Source organism: Benincasa hispida, chromosome 1, assembly GCF_027475165.1.
Source record: "Benincasa hispida cultivar pf3 chromosome 1, pf3_genome.v1.1, whole genome shotgun sequence".
Lineage (NCBI taxonomy): Eukaryota > Viridiplantae > Streptophyta > Magnoliopsida > Cucurbitales > Cucurbitaceae > Benincasa > Benincasa hispida.
Window position 1 is genome coordinate 60,928,422 of NC_143478.1, and position 6,518 is coordinate 60,934,939.

Below are 6,518 nucleotides of genomic sequence, written 5' to 3' on the forward strand. Positions count from 1 at the left end.
GCCGGAGAAGTTTAGGTAGCCGAAAAGCACAGATCTTAAAGAAAATTGATTTGCCTCGGAATTTCAGAGAGCTGAGGTTTACATCGAGCGTAACAAGCTTTAGGAGATTGAAAGGGAAGAGTTTAAATAGACACAAGAGTGGGAGAGGGAACAAATAGCCATGCTCACGATTCAAGGCAATTATGACACACACGTAACAAATAAGATCTAATGGAATGTCAAGCGACGCGTCTCTTCATTACCCTAACAGCAGGCTAACGTATGGCTCCCTCACCTGCAATGAGCTGGATAAGGATACGTTGGGATAATCCTTACGCATCCTCAAACTCATTGCATCACTCATTGCATGTAAAAATAAAAAAAAAACTACATACTTTGTCCAAATTGTTCAACAGTCATTGATCACAAAAGCAAAAGAGAAGAAAATCATGAATTTACGAAAGATGCAAATAATAAGAGCATAAAATAAACGATACAAAAAAGGATATGATGTCCCTGGAAAAGATGTCATCGCTTCTTGGTGCAGGGACTCCATGTGTTTCATCACTCAGATTTTCCCAGGTTAATGGAGGTCTTTTCATAGTGGAAATCACCTCCATAGTAGGTTTTTATCCTTTAGCCATTCATCTTGAATACGTTGGTGCCATCTTCATTTGTCAACTCTACCACTCCATGCGGGTAGATTTCCTTAACAATAAAAGGACCTGACCAATGCAATTTCAATTTCCCTAGAAACAAACGCAATCTTGAGTTAAAAAGTTATACTTTTTTCAAAATTCCTCTTAAAGATGCATTGGTCGTGCAAACGCTTTATACGTTCCTTGTAAATTTTTTCATTTTCATACGCCAAAAATCTCCACTCGTCTAATTCTAACAGTTGTAGTTTCCTTGCCTCACCTTCAGCTTCCATATTGAAATTTAGTTTCTTTGTGGCCCAAAATGCTTTATGTCCAAGTTCTAATGGAGAATGACATACTTTCCCAAAGGCCAACACATATGGGGACATTCCTATAGATGTTTCAAATGCGGTACGGTATGCCTATAGTTCCTCGTCTAACTTGAACGCCTAATTTTTGCGTGTCGAGTTAACAACTTTCTCCAGTATTGTCTTAATTTTCCTATTGGATACTTCAGCTTGACCATTTGTCTGGGGATGGTAAGTTGTGGTAATTTTGTGATGAACATTATATTTTATCAGTAGTTTACTGATGATGCGATTGATGAAGTGAGTTCCTTCATCACTTATAATAGCACGCGGAGTGCCGATGTGGGTGAATATGTTCTTCTATAGGAACTTTGAAATTGTGATCACCTCATTCAAGGTGCATGAAATTGCCTCCACCTATTTTGACATATAGTCGACAGCCACCAGGATGTACTTGTGGCCATTAGAGGGAAAAATGTTCTCATAAAATAAATTCCCAAACATCGAGTAGCTCGACCTCCAAAATAATGTTTAGAGGCATTTTGTCCCTTTCAGGATGTTTCTTGTGTGCTGGCACTTATCTCACTTCATGATATACTTTCGGGCATCTTTGAACAAGGTGGGCTAGTAATACCCACTTTACAACACTTTCATCGTTGTGTATTGGCTCCCAAAGTGGCCATCGTAAGACAACTCGTGGCATTGATAGAGAATGCGATGAAATACCATTTTAGTAATGCATTGTCTAAAAATGTGATCAAGGCCTCTTTTATACAGGTTGGGCTCATCCAAGTAATAGAACTTGAAATCATGTATGAGTTTCTTCTTTTAATGTGATGTATACACTTCAGGGAATTGTTTGCATACCAAAAAGTTGACAATGTCTACAAATTAGGGTAAATATTCGTCAATTTTCAATATCGATTCATCAGGAAAGGAGGCTTTTACAGTAGGTTGGGCATAATCGGCTTCATGACTTTTAAGTTGCAATAGATGATCTGTGACTTTGTTTTTTGACCCTTTTCGATCAACAATCTCAGTATCAAACTCTTGTAGAAGAAGCATCCATCTTATCAACATTGGCTTGGCATCTTTCTTCGTCATCAGATACTTAATTGCTTAATGGTATATGTGGATAACGACCCTTGACCCTAAAAAATAAGGCCTGAATTTTTCCATGGCAAAGACCACCGCAAACAACTCTTTTTCAGTTGTGGTGTAATTTTCTTGAGTGCTATTAAGAGTTTTACTGGCATGGGCGATAGGGTGAAGAATTTTATCTATGCGTTGAACTAATACGACACCCATCACAATAGTCACTAGCATCGCACATTAATTGAAACGGCTTCGTCTAGTCAGGTGCAATTAGAATGGGCACTGTGACTAGCTCATTTTTCAATTTTTTGAATGTGTTTAGACAGTTCAGTCGAAATCAAAATGTCTATCCATTTCTAACAATAGATTCAAAAGTCTAGCAATTTTTGAGAAATCCTTTACAAATCCGGTAGAAACCGACATGCCCTAGGAAGCTTCTTAAGGTTTAAACATTCGTTGGCGGTGGTAACTTTTCGATGGCATCAATCTTTGCTTTGTCAACTTCGAGTCAAAACTTGGACACTCGATGCCCAAGTACTATTCGTTTAGTTATCATGAAGTGACACTTTTTCCAGTTCAGAACTAAGTTTGTGTCCTCACACCTTTTCAAAATTTTCTTGAGATTTGTCAAATATATTTTGTATGTTCTGTCGTATACCAAGAAATCATCCATGAATATTTCAACTGAATCTTCGAGATATTCTGAGAATATGGCCATTATACATCTTTGGAAGATGCTAGAAGCATTGCACAACCCGAATGGCATACACTGGAAGGTGAGTGTCCCATAAGGGCATGTGAAGGTCATCTTCTCCTGGGCTTCCAGTGCGATCATTATTTGGTTATACCCTGCGTAACCATCTAAAAAGCAAAAGTAATCATTTCTCGCTAATCTGTCTAGCATTTTATCGATGAACGGTAAGGGAATAATATCTTTTTTGGTTGTCACATTAAGCCTCCGATAGTCCATACGGTGGTTTCATCTTCCAATTCCATATCTTCATTAAATTCAAACTTAAGCTCATAGGGCCATTCATCCTCCAACGTAACTGCCTCACACGTATTAGCCTCCTCCGGATAGTTCATCGCCTTCAAGATGTTGAATTTCAGTACTTGGCCATTGACGTGCATCGTAATTTTCCCCTTATATACATCAATCTAAGTTCTTCCTATAGATAAAAATGGTCGTCCTAAAATGATAGGGACATCTTTATCTACTTTATAGTATAATATAATGAAATCTGTAGGAAGAATGAACTTATCCACCTTAACAAGCACGTTCTCGAGCTTGCCTTCTAGGTGTACTAGAGATTGATATACTAATTGAAGGGTAATTGTAGTGGGCGAAAGTTCTCCTATTTCAAGCTTTTTGAAAATGGATAGTGGCATGAGATTTATGTTGGCTCCAAGATTGCATAAGGCGTGTCCAATGTAAAATCCACCAATTGAGCAAGGGAATCTGAAACTCCCTGGGTCCTGTATCTTTGGAGGAATAATAGTGTTGCAATCTTGCGTCAGAGCTACTGTCTCATAATTGCCTAATTTTCTCTTTTTAGATATAATATCTTTCAAGAACTTGACATATGTTGGCATCTGCTCTATCGCCTCAATGAAAGGAACATTGATGTGCAATAGTTTCATTATTCTAAGAAAGCGTTGAAACTGACCTTCATCATTCTTTTTTCTCAGTCTATTTGGAAATGGAGATAATTGTACCTCACATGATGCTTTTGACGTAGAATTGCGGCAAATACATCTCTTGATTCTTCTTGAGCTTTTCTTGTCTGCTCCATATCATTGCTTTCGTCAGACGCATGTTGTTGTGCTTCTTGAGTTTCAATAGCTTAGCTTGTTTTTCCTTTCATAGTCTCTGTTGCAATGCATCCACTCATTAATGTCACTGCCTGACATTTTTCTTTACCTGAATTCCTCATATTGCGAGGAATTTCAGTGGTACTTGGGAGTGAACCTTGCGGTCTATTTTTTAATTCTCCCGCAATTTGACCCATTTAAATCTCAAGATTACGTATTGACATCGCTTGATTTTGGAGAACTATTTCATCCTTTTGGATATATTCTTTCAATAAATTTTCTAAGGAAGAGGAGGTTGATTCTTGGGATGTACCAGCTGCTTGTTGGTGCCCACCTTGTCTTTGATAGAACCCAGGTGGTCCATCTCTTTGGGCGTTGTGCGAATTGGCTTGCTGTTGTTGATTACCACACAATGAAAAGTTGGGATGATTTCGCCAACCGGTAATGTAAGTGTTGGAATAAGGGTTATTCTTAATTAAGTAGACAGATTGTGGATTGCGTGGGCATACCTCAAAAGAATGAGGTTCTTCACAAATAATGCAACTTTCATTAGTTGTTTGACCAATTGCATTTACTTGCCCGCTTCTCATACTAGATTAGTCATGGTCATCGCCTGTAGTAAATTAGTCATTACGTTCACCCGTGTTTGTAGTGAGGCGATAGCATCATTATTCTGACTTTTGTTGCTCGACCTTGACCCATATCTACTTTCTTGTCAGTTTTCATGATTCTTCGAAATTCTATCAAGAATGCTCTTAGCTTTAATGTACGTTTTGTCCAGTAATCCACCTATTGAAACAACATTTACTGCTGTTTGTGAGGCTGAGTTCAAACGATAATAAAAAAAAAAAAATTCCATCTGCAAACAATTAGGGAGTCTGTTATGTGGGCAATCTCTCATTACACTCTTGAATCTCGCCCATGCATCGCTGAGCATTTCATTTTCTTCTTGCTGAAAATTAATGATTAACCTTATTCTCTTTGCATTCTCCGTTGGTGGGAAGTATTTCTTCATAAAATTCTCCACTACTTGTTCCCAGGTTGTTATTTCACTGGGTTCAAGTGAATATGCCCATTTTCTAGCATCATCGGATAGTGAAAATGGGAATAATGTGAGTCTCACTTCTTCTGGGGCAATGTTAGGGAATACAAATGTGTTGTAGATTTCAATAAAACTTCTTAAATGGGCTTGAAAATCCTCGCCACGCCTTCCTCTAAACTGACAAACTGTTTGAATCATTTGAAGCACTACGGGCTTCTTATCGAATGTGGTTCCATCCAAGGCTGGTCGCATGATTCCTAGTGAGGAATCATATAAGTTAGGTGATGCATAATCTCTAATCGGTCTATTGCGATCGTTTGCTAATAGAATGGGGTTGGCAAGCGCATCATCTTCTTTGTTGATCACTGCTCATGGCACTTCTGGATGATTTTGCTGTTCTACCATCCTTTGAGCTCTATTTTGTTGTCTTCTTCTGTTAGCTCTCTGTCTTCTGCGAAAAGTTCTCTTAATTTCTAGGTCATATGCAAGGGGCGTGGACCCTTTGCTCATAGAACATTTGTACCTTTCTCTAAGGTACAATATGTTGGCTTTTTTGTCTTAATCCCAAATTAATTAATTTTAATTAATTAATTAATTAATATTTTGATGATAACAAATCTACTTTTATTCATTAACAATTTAAGTTTTTTGAATGCCTATTACGTAGAGCTCAGACTAATAGGTTCAACGCAATTGAATCGCTCAAATTGGAGTTCAAACGAAGAAGATATGACCAAAACAAGTTTAATAGAAAAATATGGTGGTGGGTGACGTGGCATAATCAGACTATTTGTATGTAGACATGTGGCAATATATTGATTGAATGATGGATCATTAAGAGAGTGATACATGGTGGGCTTTTGATTTTTGGATTGATTTTAAAAAGAAAATGAATTTAAAAAGAAAATGAATTTAAAACGAAAATGAATTTAATATTATTTTATGTTTGTGTCTAACGGCTAGTTTTTGACACATAGTATGTTTTTTATTTTTGGATTGATTTTAAAAATAAAATGAATTTAAAAAGAAAATGAATTTAAAAGGAAAATGAATTTAATATTATTTTATATTTGTGTTTAACAGCTAGTTTTTGACACATGGTATGTTTTTTATTTTTGGATTGATTTTAAGAAGAAAATGAATTTTAAAAGAAAAAGAATTTAATATTATATTTTGTTTTGTCTAATAGCTAGTTTACTTTAAAATCTCCACCAATTTTTTTTCTTTTCCAAAATCCAATGGTCCAAAATTAAATGTGGTTTCTAAAAATTTTTCCTCTCTATTTAAACCCATCTTCTTCTCCAAATTTCTAGAACAACTTTTCACATTTTACAATCCATGATTGTTACTCTCTCTATAAGCTTCCAATTTCTTTCTTTTCATCTTATTCTTGAGAGAAATTTTTATTGTATTGTGAGGATTAAAGTGTGTGAGCTCAATCTTGTATACCCACTCTTTTTTATAGAGAGTTGCAAGGTGTGATTTGAAGTTTCAAAACATTATAATAGTTGGATCCTAACCTGTGGAAAGGATCGGATTTGCTCTTGAACCTATAAAAGAAGCAAGGTAGCGGTTTGGCTCTCATTTGTGGAAAGTGTCAAAAGAAGATTTTTTTAATTGAAGTCCCAAGAGGCGCTAGGGAAA